The 24,867-nt window shown below is 42.2% G+C and overlaps 1 long non-coding RNA gene across 12 annotated transcripts in view; it reads right to left on the bottom strand.

Annotated features, from left to right (window-relative positions):
• The window catches only part of LOC137843094 (uncharacterized), a 48,743-nt gene extending 24,091 nt beyond the window's left edge, over nucleotides 1-24,652 (bottom strand). For 2 of the 12 annotated variants that reach the window (XR_011089349.1, XR_011089346.1), the window contains exons 1-8: nucleotides 21,080-21,724; nucleotides 18,012-18,617; nucleotides 15,478-16,986; nucleotides 13,409-13,532; nucleotides 12,384-12,960; nucleotides 9,567-12,148; nucleotides 4,138-8,865; nucleotides 859-965 (exon numbers count right to left, since the gene is read on the bottom strand). This is a non-coding gene — a long non-coding RNA (uncharacterized lncRNA). Of the gene's footprint in view, nucleotides 1-858; nucleotides 966-4,137; nucleotides 8,866-9,566; nucleotides 12,149-12,383; nucleotides 12,961-13,408; nucleotides 13,533-15,477; nucleotides 16,987-18,011; nucleotides 18,618-21,079; nucleotides 21,725-22,111; nucleotides 22,196-22,680 lie in introns of those variants that run through there. The other 10 variants (XR_011089352.1, XR_011089348.1, XR_011089347.1 and 7 more) reach the window with 10 other exon arrangements.
• Between the last annotated feature and the right edge of the window lie 215 nt (nucleotides 24,653-24,867).

Genomic DNA, 24,867 nt, shown 5'->3' with positions numbered 1-24,867 from the left:
CATGTTTTTGGTATGCGAATACATTCACTTCAGAGGTAATAGTGAGGCAGCTTTCAACAGAGCTTGGAATAAACATATACATGTATATGAAAAACTGAGCGCTGGCCTTTCTTGGAACCTTGACTGTCATGGAACAGCTTTCCTTCTTTTCCTCCTTTCTCCCTTCTCCTTAGCATTTAGGAGTTTGAAAATCTGAAATGCATCTTTTTCAACATGCAGGTGTATTCACTATCAGCTAAACTGAAGGCCCAATCAGCATACATAAACTCTGCCCCTAAGCAGTCTGTACTGGTTTATACAGAGATTAGGATTGCTTTGAATTACACATGCAATCAGGACATTTCATACAGCAAATTGTGGTCATTTTGACAACTATACAGCAAGCTTAATTTCAGGCCCGAGTATATATGATATTCAGAGATACAATGAGGTAATTTAACATTTAAAAAGGGGAATATGTAGTACAAATTAGTAGAAAAATCATGACACTTACAAACCTGTTCTAAAGATGTATTGTTCCTTTTTCTTCAGAAAAAAAAATCAGTTTCTATTAAGAATAAATTAACCACTAAAGAATTCCATTGATGGTCAATTCATACTGGAAATCTATTTTAACCTTGGAAAAGAAAGGAAGGAAAAAGAGGGAAGGAAAGAAGGAGGGAGAGAGGGAAGAATGCAGATACAAAGATGCATGCAGAAACACGGCACTTCTAACATGCAGCCTGCAGAACAGCAGCCCCCGTGACTGCAAACTCCTCGTCAGAGGATGTCAGCTGTTCTTACAACAGCTACATTTTCAGAGGAAGCAGTCTTCATTGTAACATACAGAGATATACGTGTATATATAAATATACAGACCTCTGACTGAAGAAACCTGCTTTCTCTTCTGAGGTGCGGGAATCCTAAGCACGGAGGAGATCTCACACGACGGGCTTGCTCCTGCTCTGTAAACCAGGGTATGAAACCTGCAGTGATGAACAGAATATTGACCAGATGTATCTAGAGATCTAGATGCTGCTTACGCCTGTTATCCCCAAGCATCCTGCTTTGTAAAAACAAAGATCTGGCATGCATTTGAGCCCTGATCTCTTTGAAACAACTTTGAAACAACTTTTCCTCTCTGTAAACTCTGCTACCTCCTTTACATGCTTTCAGTGCTCTCTTTATATACACTGCCAACTCCTTCAAAATAAAAACACTTCCTATTCAGTTAGAGTCCATAAAAACTCTTGAAGTTAGTGTGCATGTGTGTACCCAGTCAGGTATCCCGAAGGGAAGTGGCAAAAAGCTGAATTTACATAATCTGAATTCCTTAGATAATACAGGAAAAATTTCAGTTCTAATACATTCCTAAGGTTGAAAGATTTTTTTGCCATTTTTCTCCTCCAATTAAGTGAAGACCTGTTACAGTTCAAATGTATACTACACAAGTGAAATTTTTAGGCTTGTATGTAAGAACAGGACTGCATGGGTGCAGCAGGTCATCGTGTTCTTACACTTTACAGATCTGCATAGCCCCACTTCAGCTCCCAGTTACATGTACTACAGAAGCTCTTCTTGGTCAAAATATACTTTGGGTTGAAGTTACATGCTACCAGCTGGTGCACTCTGGAGGTGCGATTTTTGCCTTCAAAAAGCTGGAAGATCTCAGAGTATTTACCTAGTACCATAAATACTGCAACAGTGAGAGAGAGCAAAAGCCAAAAACAGAACATGTAAGGTACCCACCATAGTCTTTAGCAAAGATACCACTGCTAACAACAAGAAAACAAGAAACAAGAAAACTTTCATATTAATAGCATCCGTGTTTTTTTTCCCTATTTTCTGGTCTGTCAAGCAGTATGCCATCTCTTTTCAATCAAAAGTTAGATTTTGTGCCCTCCAACACAAAACTTGTTTTATAATACATCTGTTACTTGGAATTATGAGGTTTGGTCACATTTTGATTGATAGCAGCATCATAATTTTAGTCCAATTTATCACTCAACGCTTTATACTCCTGCCAAAAAGGGTTAAAAGCCCTCCCCCTTTCCAAACATTTCGTACCTGACCTTTACATGGCTAATTTTATTACTCTGACAGAATTTTTAGACTTCTGTATTCTTTCAAATGCACCATGATAGTAACTGGAATCTTCTAATTTCTTCAAACTGTCTTCCCAATTATTTATTTAAAAGCTGTGAAGATAAGCTCTCCATTCTCACCTAGATCAGTGATAAGAGAAGAAATGGCCTTTTTAAAGTGTCTCTGCTTTTTAAAGCAGATAGAAATAATAAGGTTGACAAAGGAAAAAGGAAAATTGAGCATTATGAGGGTAATAACTTAGAAAGTGTCAGATTCAGAATAATTGAATTCAATGACATTTAATGCTATGGAAAACAATAGCAGCAGCCCAGCCGCCCATCTGATTCATGTCTAGTTCATGTTTAACAAAACAAGGCTAAGGGTCATGCAGTCATGAGTCCCATAAATAACCTGTTAATGGGATTTCCAAACAAGCTGTCCTCAAAATGGTTTTTCGTCTCACAGAAAGAATATTAAAATGCAAATGGATTCGGGCTGTGTCCTCATAAACAACCATGTTCATTTAACCTCTGACCTCAACGTTTAACTGCCCATTCCAGCAATTTGTATGGTATTAGCCACAGCATGCCACTCCAAAGTGCTAACTTTGAGAAGAGAGCACTAAATGAATGGGTTACTATCTGTGATGCTCAGTTAATCATGTCAAAATGATTTTATAGGCAGAAAACTGTCCTTTTCAAACTTCCCTTCATTCAGCTGACATTTTTGCTAAGGGAAGAAAAAGACCAAACAACAAAACCAAAACGAGTGAGTGCCAGGGAAGGCGTTTTGGGAGCAGCCCTGACCAGCACAGCCCAAGGGCTTTGCTCGAGCCCGGCCCTCACTTTGACAGCGCTCAGCCCGGCCTGCCTTGCTCCTTTTCTGTTTTAGGAGATTCCAGGCATTTCCTGAAGCACTTTCAGTCACATATTTTTATTACATTATCACAGAAAGCCCCCCCGACTGCCATGTAAACCTCTCTTTGTCCAAATCCAGCCACATCTCACTGCTCCTCCTCACAAGCAGAGATCCTCTGAGGGCCTACAGGAGCTCGTTGGCCAGGCCCAACATAAAAGTAAAGCGGCAACAAGCAAAGTATCTGGTAACTGTTCCCAGTTAGAAGCGTCATGAAAATTAAATATTCACTGAAGGTTGCTCTTAACAGCTTGGTTTTAAAGGAATTAAATAAAATAAATGGCTTTCCTGAGAAAGGGCAGGGTAAGAGGCCTTACCAGCAAACCAGCAGCCACCGGGACACCGGAGCAGCATAAAGCAAGCCCTCTCGTCTGACTGCTGCAGAGCTTTTTCATTCAGGAACACTATGCCAAGTTCCTCACAGCATATTAGAGGTGATCAAATATTGGTAACCTCCAGAGAAAGCAGCCACAGCTGGGACTGGATCTCAAAGGTCTTTCAAAGTCTGCTAAGCAAGCCAGTGAGGAGGAAATGAAGGGAACTCGGCGTGTTTCGGAAGGCCACGTTATTTTCCTGTTTCCAGTGCTGGACCATGCCTGTACTCTCCACTGATTATTCAAGTGGGCTCATTTTTCTTGTCAGTTTTGGATTTATACCTTTCCTCGATAAGTAGATTTCTTCCCGTAACAGCTCTTTAGGGGCACAATTTCAGGCGTTGCTCATTGCACAGAGCTGATTTGTCTAATTTTGCTTACACTGATTGGCAGCAAAGTCTCTGAGTATTTGGTCCCCAGCGTTTCACTTTTCTGGAACGTGTTTACTTTCTTGTCCAAGAAAACTCCAAGTGAAGACTTCCCTCCCAGAAGAGGCAGCAACAAGTCTTACTTCTAACAACGTCAGGAGTCAGGAAACAGTTCAATGACTCACTCAAAAATTAAGGAAAATTTACCTTCTCCAGATAAAACAAATATGCAGTCACTGTGCAAGAATTACGGGTATTTCTTACCCGTATATATAACAGAGTAAAATAATACCTCAAGTTGGAATAAATATTTAATTTTGACTCTAAAAGAGTTCAGCTCTACCAAATTCCCTTCTTTACTCCCCCAAAGGACAAGCAATGCTTTCAGAGCCCTCTCCCTTCCCACACACACACACCTGATCAGCCGGACAGTTCCTCTCCAGGTGCAGGAGAATGAAGCCATGCCATTCAAAATCATTGCCTTCTTTAGCCTACTGTATTCCAGACCTTTTGACCTAACAAAAATAACCATTTTGTCACAGTCAGTAATGCAGAATTCTGGCATTTGGGAATTCCATAGAAAACAGGAAAATCCTGGTATTTTGAAATTGAATGAATCTACATGTATTCCGATGTGAGATGACAAACTTTTCTCAGTACACACTGCACTAACACAGTAACTCTACACACTAGCTGAAAGATTCAAACTGTGTTAACAAACTCCAGGACACAAAGAGTACTGTACCACAGGAAAAAGAACAGGGAATTTCTTGTCTAATTTTCTGTGACACCCCACATTACAGGTAGAATGGACTCTACTCCCCTGAGCAGGCCGAAATTAGGACAACATACGTTATTCTGATAAACAAGAATCACAATAAGTTGCTGCTTGAATTTAGTATTTATCCTATATTATTCTCTATTTTGTGAAAGCTCACTGTAAGTTGTCAGAGGGAAACACCTTCAGAGAGGCTCACAGCACTTTACCTTTCAGCTGACTCGTATTTCAAAAGCTGTTTTCCCACTGTGCGTATGCAGCCACCATGAAGTTCTGGTACCTTATTCCGAAGTTCATTTCACAGATGGCTAGAAATTAATTTGGATGACAGATTCAAGAAGGACACAACTGCCCATACCATAGCAGAATTAGGTAAGGTAAAGTAGGACAAAGTGATCATCAGAGACACTGGGCACATTTCTTGTAAGGAGGGACTAAACAGACAAACCTCTTCAGGTTGGAACAGAGGCACCAGAGGAGAAATACATTATTAAAGGTATATAAAGTCATGAATGACGTACAAAGTCAGTAGATAAAGATTATTCAGCAGTTCTTCTGAAACAAGACATAGGAAGCATAGATAAACACATTACAATCCTCACGTAGTTAAAAGGTATTTCTGCTGCTCAGACTATCACATTTCTAACAAGGTTCACTAAAGCAGGTTCCTTGTGTGTTTTTTTGGTTGGTTGTTTTTTTTTTGTTTGTTTGTTTTTGTCAAGCTGCATTACTCCTATCTCAATGATTCTTTCCACCCCATATTTCTCTGCTTTTAGATCTGCTGTCTTTCACATTCTCATTTCTTCTTCTCCCTCTCCTCTTTAATATAATTTTATTAATGGGTCTAGAGGTTCCCACTGACTTCACTGGTTCTGAACCTATCCCTTCAGCTGCCTTTCTGCTTTCTATCTTCTCTCTTATTAACTTGCAATTTCCTTTTTCTGTATTAAGCTCTGAAGGAAAAAGGAAAGAAATGTGAGGGAGGGAAAAAAATTGTAAAAGCAATAAACTGAGGTAACTCCTTCACATACCTCAGAGAAGCACCCGAGTGCATTATATGTCCTACTCTCAGAGCACATTTTGGAGAGATTATTTTAAATTACCAGAGTTTTTACTCTGATCGATCACTTTGCACTTGAAGATGCCTTTCATTGTAAGGGAAAATAATACTGAATTCATTGTTCTGCCAATAGACCTTTGGTTAAATAATTTAAATACTGTGGAAGAACATTCCTGGGAAAACATCTTCAGAAAAAGTTTTTAATCTGTATTTCAGTTGTATTCCATGCTTTAAATACATCCCAATTAGAGAAAAGCAATGTGGTAAAAATGCAAAGATAATGATAGATTAATTACTGTTGTGGCAAAACAAGAACAAATTTTTGAAGTATTAAGTCATGTCATTATTAAAAGGAACATTTTTATATCAAGGAGAATGGAAAAATGAAAAAAATATTTTGATATCAAAACAGGATACATCCATCTGTTTTCCTTTGTCTGTTATTTGTGTCTGTTAGATACACCTTCACTTACAGTTACAGAAGAGTAATTAATGTTCAATTACTGGCAATTTGGAGTTTCAAGAATGGATTTTTTACATCGCCCTTTGATAGGAACAGATCAGAATACATTTTTGCAAGAAACCCAAAGTACTCTTTCCCAACAGAAGTCTCCAGCTTTATTTAGATGTCAAGCCATTCTGGCTCAAACAGAAGGAAACGTATTTTGCACACCATTTTTTCTTGCAATACACTGTATTGCAAGCTTTTAAGTTAAAGGGATGAAAAAATATACTTCATGTAGCTGTGTGTGGTGATTTTTACTTTCTAAATTGAGGGATGGATTTATATTGTTGAGATAGGTGTAACAGTACTTGGCTGCAAGGCGTTTGAGCTGTTACCATCAACACCTGAGCAACTTAGAATGAAACTCAGTGGCTCATGGTGAGGTAGAGCTGAATCCGTATCCTGAAAACACATATGAATCCTCAAAGCTTAAGTCTAAAACTATTTTTGGTTTGCTATGTTTCAGAAAAAAAGTGACAAGATTTAGCAGAACGTCCCTCAGCTTCCAGGCTGTCTGAAGGACCTGACCTTTGGCAGAGCTGACAAACTGACGCTGTCTGTCAGGAATCCTGTTTCATCCCCCTCCCCAGCTGCCACGCTCACTGTCACTGATTTCTAACCCTCCTCCTGCCCCCTGAGGTTTCCCTGCAGGTATGACTCTCAACGCATTCTCTCCACCACCAAGACCTCACCGTGCACAGCTCAGGTTAGGTCTGCACTCTGCAAAGCCATAGCTGGAAAAGGCAAAACCAAACTCTGCGGAACAAGGCAGTCCTGGAAAAGCAACAGCAATGCCACTGTGGCTATGAGCAACAGCACAGAGCTCATAACTTACAGGTGGTGGAAAGCAGATTTGCCCCACTCGCTCAGTGCTGTGCTTTTGGCAAAAAGAGGTTGCAGAAAATCTGATTCTGGCCATCAGAGTCATTACAGAGGTCCTGGACCACTCAGAGACTCCAGAGACACAGCGTGTGCCAAAATCAGTGTTCAGCTAGGCACAGCACTGGCTTGTCCAAGTCTGTTCCCTAAAGCCGAATCTGAGCCCCCAAAAGTTAGAGCTGGAAACTTTTTTTCCTGTAACGGGCTGAAAGCAGAGTCATTAATGCTGCGATCGGTCTAATCCAGAGCATTTGTCGCTGCTAATTATTACGGACAAGCCTCTTTATTGAACCACATCCTCTTATCGACATTAGGATGCATGAGCCGAGGCTGTTGTTTTAAACGCACTCATTAACCACACAAATCAGCCCTGTTGACAGAGCGCTTTTGAATTAAGCTTCAGACTGTAGTCATTGGACAAGGAGCAATTTATAATGCCATTAGCAACACTTGCGAAGGTTACAGGCATCAAAAATTGTTCAGCCGTAATTATTCTTAATGGATACAAGGAATAAACTGACGCAGGACAGCTTTTTCATTAGCTTTCAATCAAGGCTGATGGCTTTGAGAAATGTACAGTAAGTGCGTTTTGGGGAGAAATAATGATGTTGCAGCACCTTTCATCGGAAAATGCTCTCAGTTCAGAACTTAACTTTTAATAACCTTAATTTGATATAATTAAAAAATCTGATTTGCTTTGAAGATCTTGCAATGAATTGTTTTGGCTGCTGTTTAACCCTTTGCCAAGTATTCACCCCAAAGATGCTAAAAAAAATCTTCAGGTACTTTGAGTTCTCACCGAAAGCATTAAACTTCTGATTTCCTACACCCCTACCAGCTACTACAGATTTTTACACTGAATTCAGAGCAGTTAGGGAATGAGGGGATTTTTACAAGGCATACTTGCTTCTGGAAAAGTACCTGCACGTGCACAACATTCTCCATAGAATTTAGCTGTGGCTTTGCAGACAGGTGATCTAGCACTGTTCTTCACCTACAAAGCAATAAAGCCTGAAACCCTGTGCTCACTCCTCTTCCAGAGGCACGAGGGCAGCCATATACACACATACCCCATTCTAACCTTCTCCCCCATTAGACCAGTTTCTGAACCACACAGACCTCTGGCATGATGTGGTGTCTGCTCTTAGGTTTTCTGTCTAGTGTCCCCTTACTATAATGTAAATTTCTAGGAGAGACGATGTCTCTCTGAGTTGTACAACTCAGAATCCTTACACGTCTGGTGAAGAGCATGGCAACAGTGCTGCTCTCTCTGAGAAGCACCACCAGCAAGAACAATCATTTTCCTTTTCTAGTACAGCAGAGTACCTATTGACTAACAGCTTCTGGTGAAAATATTTCTAATGGCATCTAATAAATCAGTTTGGTGCCTTACAGATGAAGAATAACACTTAAATGATAAGGGTTGTGGAACAAGCTCTGGGGCTTCAATGGAGCGTGCCTTCTGTATTGGGACATTTTAATCTCACTGTTCCAGCTGACTTCTTGTCACTCAGCCCCGTGGCTCTCTGGACACCAACAGGATGAGGACTGAGACTCGGGAGGGCAATAAGCTTTGCTTCGATCAAGAGATGCTACTGCACCGTACAGACTGATGGAAAGGAGACTTGAAAAAAGCCCGAGACAGTAGGTTGGAGAAAATGTACACCTGGTGCCTACGCTGCCTTGCTGCTTTAGGGGAGAAGGCTGTGAAGAGGCAGAAAATAAAAGGAAGGGTGTGCATCTAGGTACCTTTCAGTCCAGCTCTGCTGCTACTGAAGACAGCACATAAGGAATAGTGAAGTTCCATCTCTTGAATGCGTGCTCTGCCTACCAGAGTCCAATGCAACCAGACAGTCATCCACTGCATGCCACCGTTAGCCACACTGTCCCATTTAGCTGTTCCCCAGTGACCAGCATTTCAACTTGAAAAGAAGCAGACACACTAATTACTAATGTTACAAAAGTCTACACTGACATTCTGTAAAGAAACCAACTCTGAAATCTTATCAGTGAAAATGTTAGTGAAATTTATTCAATTGTAATTAGTAGAAAGTTAACATTAATAATGTTTGACTTTTCCCAACCAAGGAACTGCTACTTACAGCTAACATTCTGGTAGCAATGCCACACATGAACAAGGATATACAAGAAAATACACAGAAACACTCATCCTCACTCCCTTAAGCACTAGTGAAACGGGAAGCCAAAAGAAAAGAAAACAAAACAAAAAAAACCCTCTAGGCTGGAGACTGAATTTGCTACAGTTAAAATCACATTATTTTTGAAAAGCAAACCTATGTAAACTGGTCCTCATTTCATAGAACAGTCACAGAACCATTCAGGTTGGAAAAGGCCTCTAAGATTATCTCATCCAACAGTTATTTCTGTTCTCCAGCTGGTGGTGAGAGCCCAGGTCTCTATCAGGAATCCCTTCCGTGTGATCCTGACAGACAGATGGACACGTTTGCTTGGCAGCCGAGCTGCCCCATGGCCTGCTAAACACACCTGGCTCAAGCCCAAAAAGCAACCAGAAGTTTTGGCCCTTAGCCCTACATGTGTGTTTAGCTCCTGTTTCCATATTTACAGTGTAAGAGAGCTCTTCCTATTCTCCCCTTGTACTTACCCAGTTCAAACAAAGAGAGAACTGCCACCAGGAAAACGAGCAAGGAACAACGGGCCTCCAAAGTGACCAGGGGTTGGGTCTTCACAGAATCACAGAATTTCTAGGTTGGAAGAGACCTCAAGATCATCGAGTCCAACCTCTAACCTAACACTAACAGTCCCCACTAAACCATATCCCTAAGCTCTACAACATGCACTTTGACTGGGAAATATATATATTAAAAAATGTATGTATATTTTATCTGCTTTTTTTTTTTTTACCCCAAAATAAGCTAAAATTGACACGTAAGCATGCATGTCAGCTACCAGCTGAAATCCTACAAATATCAGCCATCAATCCCTCCTTTCTGTTTTAAAACTCTTAATGTTTTGAAGCACAAATGCCATTAAAGTATCTTAAAAAACAGTAAGGTCACTACATAAGTGTGACGAGTTATGCAAGAGTTCTCCCCTGGACTCCAGTGGTAACATTCAGCCCATCCAGGGATGAGGAAAGCTGGAGAGATGTCTCAGTTGGGAAGAACATAAATATCTTTCCTGCTCTTTTGATGATTAAGGTGCCATAGGTCATGCTTCTCTCAAACAAATGAACCAAGAGGTGAGATTTGAGCCATTAATAGTAAATTTGACCAGCGCTGCAGACACTTCAAGAGAGCTCAGCAGAGGACAAGCAATGTCAAAAGCAGACAGAATAAGACAAAATTGGTTACTTTAGCATTAAAACAAAGCACATCATGTGGCCTCCATGAAATAAAAGGCTTGAGAATAGAGGTAGCAGCTCTTAGAATTTCTGAGTCACAGAGGTTTCAGCAGAAGGACACAAATTTGAGTAAAAAATACACAATTCCTTTGAGATACTGTTTTTAGGATGCGGAAAGTCTAAGGACCTGTCCTTTCTAAGACAATAAGCAGTACTTAAAGATATGGAAATTCCCTGGCAAAACAGAGGAAGAGCATTCTCATATGCAAGCAGGGAAGCTGCAGAGAAAGGGTGTAATCTGTAACATTCAAAAGAATTTAGATGACAAAGGCAGAATTTTTAACCTAACCTCGCAGCCTCTGCCAAAGCAGTAGCGAAGTGAGCGGAATCAGGAAGCAGGGTGGTGGTGTCAGGTAGGAAAGCAAGGAAAGCTCTTTCAACTGATCTTGGGAGGGAAGGGGAATTCAAGGCTCATGTAAACACCTCACGGAATTTACAGAACACCACAGACCTCACTCTGATGCTGGTCTGTCTTACCTGCACCAACCCAGCCACCAGTGTAAAACACATGCTGCCTTTCCTCCCTTCTGACCATTTCCATAAAGTAGCTCAGAAATCTTTCATTCCCTGACCACGTACCAACGTACAGACACTTGATAACTACGGTACAGCAGCCTACGTTGTAGGAAACTAAAGCACATGGTGCAGCAGATGACAAATTCCTACCCCCGAAGAGCCCACCTGAAGACACAGTCAGACTGTTTACCTCTTCACTGCGAAGACTGTACCGTTTTGCAGCGAGTGGAAGGAATATTTAATAAGCAACCCTGGTCTTGTAGACATTAAAAGCTTATTATGCAGCCCTGTGGCTCACATACCTGTTGACTGGCTTGCATGAATTATAGCTACGTCCCTGGTATAAGGATGCAAAGCTATGTTCAGCAGTTTTAACTTGATGAGATTGCTTTCTGCTCCTCTCAGTCCAGCATGGAATTAATGAAAGCTTTCTTTTGCTTTCCATTTCGAGAACCGTGCTCCTGTACTTATCTTTGAGGTTATTCCCCACGGCCTTCCTTCCAACCTAGATGAAGTCACATCCCTCTGCAGGGCACCAAAACCCTCCCACTGACCTGCACATCACAGGCCTGTGAATTACTCTCCTGTTCTCTGTTAACCTTTGTGGCAGCAGGAATCCTGGTACTTGAATACTCCAGCGAGTCATGCTTTTAACGTCTCACACAAAAACCACACCTGCCACACCACAGAATGGTTTGCATTCTGCAGCCTACCTGAAGTTCCACAGCACAGATTCCTTCCTGAGTGTATTGGCAAGGAGGCACCACTGAACAGTCCCTGTTACTGACAACACATTTCATTAATTATAATCGCTATTGACGATTCTATTATTGGCTTGTATATTATTCAAAATCCCTTCTGTGTAGGCTTAAGAGCTTATTAAGACTAGTAACTGTTGTCTTGTCATCATGCCAACCTAGCCAAGGATATCACCCAACCAGAACAGCTTTGTCAAGCTTACTATGCTCAGAGTAACTTTCAATTACCGAGCAATACAAAATTTGTCTAGTATTGAAGCAAAAATACTTGTAAGATAGCAGCTCCCCTAATATCAGCCCATGCACTGAAGAGGACAAGCCTGGCCGGTTAGTCTGCTGCAAAACCGAACGCCACAAGAGAGGAAAGAAATGCCATCCACTTGCCCTTGGGATATCGGAGGTCTTGCGCTGAAGTCTTAAACACATCGTCAGGCCTTGAACTTTCTGAAGACAACCATGGATCATTCGGTGGGAGACTCCTCTAGCATGTTATCTTTGTTGCTGATTATCAGGCACGAGGAATGTAATTTTCTTAGAAACTCAGTATGCCTGTAAAATCAGGTGTAGAAAGAGCACTGAGTATAATCTACAGAATCAAGAGCTGTATCTGTCAGCATAACTAGGTCCTACAAAGATGTACCCACATTAAACTCTCAGCTGCATAATCAACTTTTTTTTTTATTAAAAAAGTACATTTTTATACTGATTAAAATGGTCAAGTATACAGAACTCATCCATTTATCATCTTCCCTTCACATTAGCTAGTCTGTTTTCTTTCACCTACCCTTTTCTCCATCCTTTCTTCTTCATATTAATTAAAAGACAAGCATTGAACATGCAGCAACAGGATTGCTACGAATCATTATCCTAGTTGGGATGATCTGGTAAAGCGAAGACAACCCTCAGTGGAAGAGACAAATAGTAGGGTTTTAATTTAGGGAGCTTTTTTCAGGTTTATGCTATGAGTTTTAAAATATTTCTTGTTTTAACAAAATAAATTCTGAAGTCGAGTTACAATAACAACATCATGTCTGACTCTAATGCTGTACTCAGCTCCCAACAATGGATGGGAGAAAGGTCCTGCTCCAGTCTATTAGAAGAATTTAATGACCATTAAAAGGCAAGCAGAGATTTGTATCACTCAGTTGTTCGGTGTCATTGTTCCAGTCTTCACAGTAGAGAAGCAGCACATTTCTTTTAAGTAAAATATTGCTGGGAACTCATTGCTTCAGCAATTACCTCTGAAACACATTGTTTTCTCAAAGCCATTAACATGTCAGATCATGGCAGTGCTTGACATCCAAACACGCCTTGGAGGGCTGCAATTCAATTTAAGGATCACCTCCTCTGAACAGGCCAACCTGCAAATTTCACAAAATCAGAGAGAAATTCTCAGGGCACACTTTGATCATGCTGCTTCCTAAATTAAAAACAAAACTGTAAGTGTTAAACATCTTTAACAAGACATTAAACCTCAGCCATAATCCAGGAAGGGTCCCTTAATGAGTAATGACATATGTTGTGAAGGCAGTTATCTCCTAATGTTCGCTGCTGAAACACTACGATGGAATGGCACAGTGTTCAAAAGGGATGTATCATCACTAATGAGAGGATAATTTGAAGCTGCTCTTCTGAGGACCCCAGAGGAGACTTTCTAATGCTGCAGGACGGTGAAGGATGCAGCCCTCCACCTTACCAGACACTTGCAAGAGGACAGGGAGGTGACACCATTTCTCCGAGTGACAGAACAAAGGCAGGACGGACACAGAAGGGCAAGGTCATTTGGAGGGTCCCTAAAAGGGCTCCTACCTTGTTGGCTACCCAAAGCAGGTCTTGACGCAGATCAGCCACCTCTCTGCTGACCACTAATGGTACGGGAGATGCCTCCAGAAGCGCAGCGTTGGCACAGGCCTGCTGTGGAGCATGCAGAAGCCTACAAAAAAGATGGGGTGGAGAAGAGTCACGGAGCTGAGGGCCATGCTCAGCAGAAAAGGGATCCGACTCCTCTTTTACTAAAAAGAACACGAGATCTCTTCCAAACTAGGTTTTAAAAGTTCTTCATTTCCTAGCATTGTTTTCTTCCTAATCTGGACTAATATGAGAGTAAACCTCCCCTAAACTACCTTCCAGCTCACCCTATTGAATTTGATCACCAGTTTAAATACCAAGCCATGGGATTTTATTTAGAACAACATTCCTTATTTCCATCTGCAGGTAACCTGATAACCAGAGGATGGTGTGTTCCAAATGGGACCATGGCTTGAGGGCCATGAAACAAACCTCTAAAACTGGGAGCAAAAACAGGGCATGAACGGAGAATAAACAAGGAGAGTGGGCAAAGGTGGTAAGAACACAGAAAAAGAAAACTCCAACTGTTTATTAAGAAAAATAATGCAAAATATTCCATGTTCTCCCTTTCAGTTTAAAGTATTGGTGGGGAATAGCAAGAGAGCAGATGCTCTTGCACAAGCTCTTCTCCTCTCTGCTCCACATCACCAGCTCCAGAATTTAAGCAATACTCCAGTTGTGCCGAAGATGTACTGCTGTGAAAATGAAAACAAACAGCCCCAGGAACAAAGGGCAAAACGTCCAACTCCACACTTCCCGACTGCTGCCAGTTAGGTGCAAGTGGAACAGCACAAGCACAGAGCTGAGCAGGAGGCAGGGAGCTGGTTTCAGAGCCGTATCTTGCAGAGTAAAATAAGCAGCTTGTGAAGACCAAGTAATTATGAAATAATAAGAAATTCTAAGAATTCCATACGAAATAAGCATCTACTGAGATGTCTGAATGTGTGCAATAGGTTTGGTTCTGGCTCACACGTGGCTTACATGTTGCACGTAACAGGATGCCATGTATGACTTAGAGAGAGTCACTCTTATTGGGCAGAACTAACAAGGAGAAAGACGAGGGACCTGATAATTTTGCACACATATTTTTCTACGTGAAAAGCTGTTAGTCAAAGTCCACAGAATCAATTAATCCCCACCCATTCTCTTAGGAGAGTTTTTACAGAATTCTAATGAGTTTCTCTGCTGATCGACGGCACCGGCGCTCCCTAACGCTGCTGGCATCCCTTTGGTGACTAATTCCTTGCTCTGCGAGACAGCTCGGCCTGCAGAGGAGAGGTGTCAGAACGGGCTCTCTGCTCTCGCTAGCTGATTTAAGGCAGCAGAGCCAGCTGCGCTCCTCTAACAGGGGGAACACCAGGCGGGCAAGGGCCGGGGATCCAGCCACACGCAAGGGAAGCGGCGTTCGAAGCTTGCCTGCAATTTTATTGGTACTCACGCAAAATTATCAGTCCCTGTCCGGCACCTTTGTAACTTGTATTGCTATTTTTTTTAGGTGTTTCTTCAGAGATTTAAAGGGGAAGCCACTAGACAGCAAGCAAAAATGCTTCGTGCTCTAGTGAAAAAGCCCTGATGCGGTGACAGAGTAGTATTTAATCCTCATCGATATGAAACGCGTAACTCAGCCCTCCCCCCTTGACCCTTCCCCTCGTGTAATGACATATGCAAATTAAGTGAATAACAATCAATTAGACAAGTTGCCATATGCTGAAGCAGGCATTACTGCTTTCCACTTGCTCACTCCTGCTTCGAAATGAAGGAACTGCTGCCAGAGACAAGAAGAGGCCACCACGCTGCAGAAGTTACAACAAGCACTGGAGCCAGACAGAGCTGAGCTGCACCTGCCCCGTATTTACTAAATCATTTTTGTTCCTTCTGCAGCACCCCTGAGCTCTGCAGAAGCTTTTAGATGAAGACCCAGCCCGCCTAATAGCCTGTCCCTGGCAGTGGTCAATAACTTCTGCCTGAGGCACAGCCTAACAACAGGCAAAGAGCGTAGCAATTTTTTCTCCCCCTGAGTTCTTTCCCACCTTCTAGTGTTTTGCATCTTGGGGACTTCTGGAGCCCCAGGCTGCGTGTCCTGATGCGGGAAGTTCTGCAGCCACCTCTTCCAGTTAATTTTGTACGTGGTGAATAACAGCTTCATCTGATGCCCTCCGGATCATTCACTGAAAGAAACAGCGCAGACTGAAAAAAAATTTAGAGTATCTGTGCCACTCTATCATGTCTTTCCCCATTTGTCTTTTCCAGGCTCGAAGTCCTAACTTACTCTGTCATTTCTCATGCAGAAGCAGTGCCATGCCTTTATCTATTGCTGGTGTCACTTGCTGGTTCATTTCCAGTTCTGTTACGTCCTTTCCAGGCAGCAGGACCGCACGGTATTTACAGTGCGGGAGGCCGCAGACTTGCACACTGTCATAACAACACTTCTCCGCTTTGCTGTCTGTTCCTTTCCCATCACTTTCTAGCATTTGGATTCCTTTTTTTGGCTCCTGTTGTGTGCTGATTTGACATTTTCACAGATGTATCTATGATAGCTTCAACAACTCATTCCTCAGCAATAGCCAGCAGCTCGGAGCACAGCATTTTGTGTGGCACTAGGATTGTTTTTTTCCTCACATGCATCACTTCGTATCTATTTACATTGAATTGCATTTGCTGTTTTAATGCCTACTTCATCTCATAAGGACTGTCTGCAATTCTTCATGGTCATTCACTTCCCTTTGCCATGAGTAACTTGGGAGCTGAGAGGGATGTTTTCCACAAGTGGTTGAGGGGAATCTGGTTGCCAAAGGCAAAACCTCCTTCCTCCACCTTTTCAGTCATTTTTCCTGAATTTTCTGGTCTGCATTCATCTCCTATTCTCTTAAAAATAAAATGAAATCCACACCCAAATTGCCTAATCTAATAAGAACACAGAAATGAACATGTAAACCTTCAGCACCCTTAATGCAGAAGCTACTTCCTCAAAGATCATGCCAGAAGGCCAGGCTGAGCATTTTCCTCTGAGAAGGGACACGAGCACATGGTCAGTGCTATCACTGCCATCTCAGGAACCTCTGATGCAGGATTCACACTTTTCCTATCAAATTCCTGGCTTGTCACGTGCAGATTCCTAACCACCAGGTGACAGCCACAGCTCACTTCCATCTTCAACCCCTGGTGTTCTCGTATGAGAAGAAAAATGTCTGTGGTTCTGTGTGGCAAGCCAGTGCTAGCATCTGGAAGAGAATCTAGGCCAGCAAATGTCCAGCCCCACTTTCTGATTTCTCCAAACCTGCCAAGACAGGTAAATCGGTGACTGTGTCCATGCCTAGCGCATTGCCTCTACCATCCACCCCAAAACACCTGAGCAGGCAGCAGCGATTCCAGCTTACCTTCAAAGATTAGTTGATGAAGGAAGTACTGAGAAAGCAAATACGAAGGACGCCCATTTCCATCCTAGGAGGAATTACAGAAAGCATGTCAGGCTCTCCTTGTGTGACAGGTCAGGCAGGCAGCTGACTGAGAGCCTCATTAATTTGCAGTCTTCCAAAGCTCTGCATGCAAAAAGTGCAAAAGGTGGGATTTTTCAGTATCTTTTGACACGGCTCTCTAAAATTAAACTGGAAGCAAATCTGGGAGATGATCTCCAATTAAACATTTCAGGTGAAACTTGATTTTTGTGTGAGCAGGTGAGAACATTAACCATGATGAAGAACTTACCAGGAAATCCAAAACTGCAGAAAAATAAGTAAGATGAGGCTAGTTTAACTGAACAGGACTTGATTCCCTCCTCCCATTATAGTGTAAGCCCTCATCTAAGTTTTCTTACTGAAGTCTGGCATGGTGCAAAACCCAGACACCTTGTTTACTGTGCATCATCACTCAAATCATTTATTGTGCATTTCTAATTAAAGCTGAGAGAGACCAGAATATAAGCACGAGACTCTACTCAAGCCAGAGGTCCCCATCTCTCTCCATCAGACTCACGTGCATTCAAGCTTCCCAGGGTTGCATTAATCTAGCTGGCATTTTTCTAAGATAACATGAGAAGGGCTGGAAGAGGAGTAAATACGAGTGAGTGGAGATGGTAGTATCTAGCATTTGGGATGATGATGTGAAATTTGCAAACTCCCAACTCAATTATTGACCTAAAGGTCCCCACCTCTTGTTTAGTTGTGTTTTTTTTTTTTCCTGTCGCCTGATTTCCCACTTTCCTAGCTGACTGCCCTACTTTAGGCAGGGGAGAGCAACCTCTTTTTTCTCTGCTTGTGTGCAGCGTTCCCCCCCTCCCTAAGTGGAGTAACAGCAGGGGGGCTTAAACACTCACAGGGGCAGAAAAAAGGACAAGAAAACCGTCTTTGTTCCAGGCAGACAGTACAAGGTCACGTTACTATGGCAGCGTGAACCATTTCCCCTCATTCTAGCTAGTAGTTCAACTTTGCCCATAGTTTATTCCCTGGGAAGCCTAATCCAGAGTTCAGGTTTGTATATGTGGGGGCAGAGGTCAACAGCAATATGACAATGGCCTAGTCAAAAGAAAAGCAAGCTATGATATAGCAGAATCAAAGAGTCGGCTCACCAAGCACCGGGGGCCGGCTCGGCCGGCGGAGCTGGAATTCATCCTCTCACTTCAGCCTCAGGTTCTTGATTCAGCTGTTTTGTTGGCAGCCTTCAGAAAGGCTGAGCGGTGAACAATGAGGATGACACTGGAGCAAACAGGGAAGGATGAGAAGGCAGCGCTGACCAAAAAACTGGGGCTCATGTGCGCAGTGCTGTACTTCCCAGCTCAACTACTAAACCACATTTCAGGCATCTCTGACACGGCTGGTTTTTCCTTTAGAACTGTGAATAATTTAATAGTGGGGCATAAATTCTCTACACAGGCTGCTGGAAGAGAAGACGGTGTCTGAACAAACACGTGTAGGTGTGCGTGTGTAAAGCTTCAACAGCAAGGGACAAGTGGAGACTCTCCAACATCTTTAGGTGAGCAGGAGCTAAAACGTCCATGGGAGTTAAAACGCTCATTTCATGAACCTTGAAGGAAAATACAGACTTGGGATTGATTTCCTTTCACTCAGTAGGCCCCAGCTCTCAGCTTCCATTCTGTTTATAATATTCTTCTCCCATATAATTTCTCTTCTGTTTTAGAAATCAGAAGTTATCTCATGTCCCACAGGAGAGTTTTCTGGAAAGAAAAAAAAAAAAAAAAAAGAAAAAAAAGCCCCTAATTAATGTTTCTTCAGGCAGGCAACCGAGAAAAGAAGAAAAATTCCACTGAGCTCAATGGACACCCGACAGGCAGCTGTGTCCTTTTTGTTCCTGTTCCCAAGGTCCTCCCCTGGTAGGGGTGGCAGAAGTCCTCCTCTGCACTTGGGATCCACGCTGGCAGCCTGTGCACAGCTCCTTGCTCGACTAGAATTGCTTTCTTAAAATGCCCTTTCATAAAACTCAGTATTGGAGGGTTTCTTTATGGATTATTTTCATTTAAATATGAAAATAACTGTTTTGTTCTGAAAAATCACATCTTTTTCAGGAGAGAAGTGGCTTAAATTTAAAAGCCACTTACAAGTAAATTATGCTGCCGCTTTTTAATTGAAAATGTTTTAGTAAACCTACAAGAGCTTTGTGGGGAATTTGCTGAGGCCCTCCCATGAAAACCAAATGTCATTTTAACAACTGAGATCAACAGAAGAGCTAGGCAGAAGGATTTGAGCTCTTAGGTCTCCACGAGGTTCTACACATCCCAGCATCTTTGCTGAGCATTCACGTACTACAAGGGGAATACAACACAAAAAAGGGGAACATAGAGAACGAGCCCCAAAAGGCTGCTCATTCAGTCCCTGGGATGAATTCTTTTATCTCTCAGAGTTGTTTCACTGTCAGAATGAAAACATAGTGTATGGGAGCTGTCTGCTGCTGTGGTTTATTATTTTTATTGTACTTTTTTTTTTTTTTTTTTTTTTTTTTTTTTTTAGGTTTTTCTGCATTTTCACCCCATTGCCAATGCGTGCCCTCCACTCACTCCGTTCCATTCCTGTTTCCCACCTACAGGTGGCACTTTGGAAATGTGAACAAATGCACATGAAAACCGTAGTCACCAGAAATCCATTCCATCCAGAGCTGTTAGACAACCAAAAACAGCTCACAGAGTGGGGGCCTCCTTCTCCAGATCCACTCTAAGAGGTGTGCTTGGTTTTCCCCCTGCAGGAAGCGAAGGCAGCACATGACTGTGCACTGGCAAGAGGAAATGGAAACACATCCCTGGTTCATGCCACAGGACTGAAACTCCCATGTACAGCACTGCTGCATTCTTGGAAGGTGCAAGACATTTCCTTGTCACAGTTGTTACTGCGAGGGAGGATGGGGTATGCTGAGTGTAGTGACCTAGGTTGGTTGCCATGTTCCCAGGCCATCATCCATGACAAGTAAAGTTTCATTGCATAAGACTATGAAAGGTCCCTTCCAACCTAAACCATTCTCTGATTCTACCTGTAGAAGAAATAAAGTGTTTTTCCTAATTCATAGAATCACTGAATGGTTTGGGTGGCAAGGGTTATAATCCTCAACTGGAAGAAATAATTTCTGTTTCTCAAGTAGAAAAATACTTGAAGTTAACTTCTTAAGGCTCTTCTACCAATGTTTGTCGTTACTAAACGCACAACAGAACTTTTAAATGGTTGAAACACTGTCTAATAACTAAGGTTTAAATCTCTCTCTTGTCAAGTCATAAAACAGAGATAACTGAAGTGGGTCTGGGGCCAAATTCTCTTCAGAAGGCTGGGATTTACTTACTGAACATGCCAGATGCACAGAGGTCAGCAGGAAGCATTTATTGATTAGCCACTGACAGCACTGTGTCACCCACGTGTGCCATATTATTGATTAGGTGTAACGACAGTTTACTTGGTCGTTGTGCTTCTCCGAGCTTTTGTCTCCTACAAGCCAAGAGCATAATGGCTTTTGGGGAGAAGGAGGACTGGAGAATACCAAAGACATAAAAAGTCTCCATGACAAAGAGCCCAGGGCAGCTGTGCTTAATTCCTAGACTGAGGGAAGCAGAGATAATCCACTAATCCTGGACGGAGCGGGATGGAGCATGCCTGCCACCCAAGCTGAGCTCCAGAAAGATCTGTGCACAAATAAAGCAGCACCTTTCCCTTTGACATCAGAGGTTATGGGTATCGTTTTGTCTGGCACTGGCTGGGAGTAGATCTTTTCATCAGGACCATTCTTTTCCATTGGAGGATGTATCTGCTGCTTTCAGAGCACTGTCTGAGGAAGATACACCTTCCACTTCTCCCTAATGTTGAGAAATACAGGATTTGGAGGAAATTAAGGAATTTGGTACTTGGAATTTGGTAAGATAAGCAATGCGTGCCCTTTACCTGAAGGTTTGTTAAGTGACTCACTCAACAGAACCTGTTTTAGCTGTTGCTACAAGTCCAACAAACTCCTCAAATTCTCCACTAGCTGTGACATAATTAAGAAATCTCCTTTATTGTGGTGAGCGCTTCTCACTCCCCTTGTTGTGCTACAGTCCCACGGAGACAGACTGAGGCACACAACTATTAACAGTTCCGTGTCAGAAGCTAGCTGTATCACACCTGCATGACTGCTAGGTCTGAAGGTCCGTGATACCACCCTTACCTTACTGGTGTCTGTGGCTCACTGAAGTCCTTCCATTTCTCAAATTCTGAATGGGAATGTGAGGGGTTCCCAAGAAAAAGTTTGCCCAGGCAGTCGTCATCTCCATATCAAGTGTCCACAGGTAGTAAATAAGGCAGCCAAGTTGTCTTTTTCTGCATATCCAATGGCTCTGGCCCCTACTGCAAGCTCCAACTCTACCAGCCCAAAGAAACCATTTGTCCCACTAAGCGAAGCAGGCACAAGTCCAGGTTCTGGCCCCTCAACTCAATTAAATCATTTAGTATTTTCTGAGCTAAATGATGTTCCAAGCCCCTCTGGCTTCTCTGTCCCACAACTTCTACTCATTCCTCCTACCTGGAATGCCCATCACCCTCCAAATTTTTGCAGTCTGAGGCAATTACCTGCATCTCTCAGGTGGCCAGACTCATTAGCCACCTGTAAAAGCTGTGTATCAGGTGTATTCAATTTAAAGAATTAGCACTTAAGCAGGACTGTCAGTGGGGAAGCTCAAAGACCTATAAAAAATTTTATTAGCAGTAAGAACCTTTTCCTAATAAAATAAAAAAGCTCTTTTTTTTTTTTTTTTAAACTGTTATCCTGTTACCCATGCTTTCCCCACCTGCAGGTTGTCCTGGCAAGTGACCAAGAGTCTGAGGGCTGTATTTAATTTGCATAAATCAGAGCTGATTACAGTTACTTTCCTCATTAATACACTGAGTACTGATTAATAATTGGTAATACACAGAATGTACTGATGCGTTTGTACGGCACCGTATGCATGCCTGATGCCAAAAATGAAAACAAAACTCCTGCTCCAAAGTGCTCATTCTCGACACAAAGGACAACAAATCCCCATCAGAATGCAATCTTTGCTCCAAATGGAAGAGAGACAGCTAATAGTTTCTGTAGTTCATATAGGACATGTCTTTGAGCAATGAGGGAGGATGGAGAGATGTGAGCCACTTTCCTGTCTGTTTGGATCCCTAACAATGCCCCAGTAAAATTCTTGAGGCCCCTTCCCGCTGTACTCACTCGTCCTGTGACCTGGACCTTCTGCACTGAAAGCTGGGACTAACACGTTGTCAAGCGTAAGAGCAGCAAAGAGTTTTCTTCTGCCTGTACAGGACAGATGCAAAAAGCTTAATCATCGCAGCACATCTCTCATTTCAATATGACAATATATATTATCTACCAGCATATTTATTGCTTACATAGATGTGAGTTATTTACATGGAAAATTGATTTATCTATCAGATAATTAGTAAACTTCAATAATTGCAAAAAACCTCTTAGCAATCAGTTGACATTTAATTAACATACAATAACTGTCTTATTAAATCTGCATTAAATACCTATTGAAGTGAATTAAAACCCATGTATAGGATTCCACAACTCCTGGAGAAACCTCATTAGAGTTCAACAACAAAAAGCCCGGAGCTGTGCTGCTTGTTTGTTTTTATGGCACAAAGCTGCCCGGCTTTCAGGGAAGGACAGTGCCCTGTTTCAGACAAATACTTCATGATTAGGTAAAAACGTGACATGAAAAACACGAATGAAAAACCGTGAAATGCTCCAAGATTGATACCTGGGCTCCAACCCACCTGATGCCACCCGGATCTGCCTGGGCACGATGAAGATGTGGGCAGCGAGTCTGTGTTGAAGTCCAGGCACAAGATCCCACATTGAGTCACGCCTGCATCTACAGAAACCAACGCTGCACGATGCAAAGCCGCTGCTGTCGTGGTCCAGCACAGGAGCATCTCAGATTTTGGTGGCAGATGGAAAACATTGATGATGCTTTCTGTATACATGGGTCCGAAGATACTGAATGCAGGATTAACCCCGGGAGCATCGTGTAATTCTGGAATTAGAACTGATGGTTTGTTGCTGCTGTTGCTGTGTGAGGAGATAGGTAAGCATATTTGGTTAAGATCTATAAAATAACCCAATCCTCAGATTTCACAGACCACAAAACTGATAGCCCTGGTTGCACAGGAGAGAAGAGAAACTGCATACAAGCAAGACGCTGCCTTCTGGCCTCAGAAGACTCTTAATACTGCTCTTGACAACTTGCTCGTGTACGTCAAAGAGATCAGAGACCATGCAGTAACTTCTGCAACAAGCCTGTAACATGGTGCTTCTGTTACACCAGATCTTTAAAAACGATCCTCAATTTTCATGTAAGGGAACAAATGGTGAACAGCCCACCAGTGTTTGTGTCACTGCAGTGAGTTTATTTGGAACTTGCAATGGTTTGGTCTCAATTTGTCCCCTTAGTCATCAAGACTTACTTTGCAGCCTCCTGCTAAGTGAGAAGCGGCAACTTCTGTATGATCAAGTAGACACAAGACGGCTACGGAGACCTTCCAAATACTGGGAACAATAAATTATACACAGGGTTTGCTTCTAACCCAGCCCCCTCGTCAACAATGCTCATAAAATTAAAATGAAAATAAATATTCAGCCTTCTCCTCTCGCAAAAGGGACAAAATTGCAGACGTTTAACACCACTGTTTCTTCTGCAGTACGTGAACAACTCCGAGCAAGAACCGGGTCTGCTAAAATGGAAATCAGCTGAGGAATGATTCATAGATTTGTGCACGCTGCTGCTTACCCTGAAGCAAGTCAAAGTCAGAATAAAGTCAGATCCCAGGAAACGTCCACAGTAAGAATTTGGAAAGCCACCTCCTTGCCGTTGACCTAGCCTTATAGTATTCAGGACTTCTCTTCTACATACAGGAATTTTCTGAACACCTAAGCATATGTATAAAAGCGAAATCAAATGACTGCCTCAGACTTGACAGAACTGCTGAACTAAGAACCGTGCTTCGTCCTCTGCTGAAGGGCATCACCTTGAGAAGATAAAGCTTTGTGGATGTTGCTCTAAAAGTTGGTATTCTCTGCTATTGGCTATTATTTGTATTTCGAGAGGAATTAATACCGATCTGCACAGAATGCTGCTGCCTCACCCCATTTTATGCGAGCTTCACAAAAGCCAGAAATCACGAGTCATTTAGCAGAAACACGGCTTTAGCCCTATCAAAGTACTAATGTGCAGCTGAAAAGGGACCTTGCTTTTGAAAAAAGCCAAATAGATACTAAAAAGGAAAACAAACCTCTAATCAGACAGCAAATACTGGTCTAAGAGCGAGGGGCGATACTCGCAGTAATTTAGCACCGCTCAGGTTATAATGAGAGCACATGACGCATTATTTGTGACTTAACTTATTTTAGTCTGAGGTCCCTGAATAATTAACCTGCTTTGTTTCAATTCATTTAGATGTCCATATCCTCCTGCTTAGGAAATGCGTTCCACAAAATAAACAGCCCCGCTGCTTCCTGAGCGATTCACAGCGCAGGCTGTGCAGAGACTGGTGTAAAACACGTTTGCGTGAGGATTCTTCGGATTCAAGCATTTAGATATTTCATGCTCAAAAATTAACATTGCTTTGTTAAAAATAAACTACTTTTGAGAGCAGGTATTTTATCCTAATTACAAAAGAATATAATTTGATGTTTTTATACCGATGTTATATCCAGTTTATTACGTATAAAATCCCAAATAAAACAGATTAAGTTACTTTATAAAACGATCTCCATTTAGAAACTGAGTAAGTGGCTTACAATGAATAAATTAGTGTGCAATGGCAAACCGCAACTGTAGAAAGATTTGAGCAGAGCTAATAACCTGGTAATTCGCGGTCCCTGATAAGCACAGGACCCTTTTAGTCACACGTTATGTAAGCAGCGACTACAGGAAAGGCTCATGTTTACACAAGCAGCCTCGC

The sequence above is a fragment of the Anas acuta genome, chromosome 21, assembly GCF_963932015.1.
Source record: "Anas acuta chromosome 21, bAnaAcu1.1, whole genome shotgun sequence".
Taxonomy (NCBI): Eukaryota; Metazoa; Chordata; class Aves; order Anseriformes; family Anatidae; genus Anas; species Anas acuta.
Note: the sequence above shows the minus strand (reverse complement) of the source record. Positions and strands in the feature narration are given on the sequence as shown.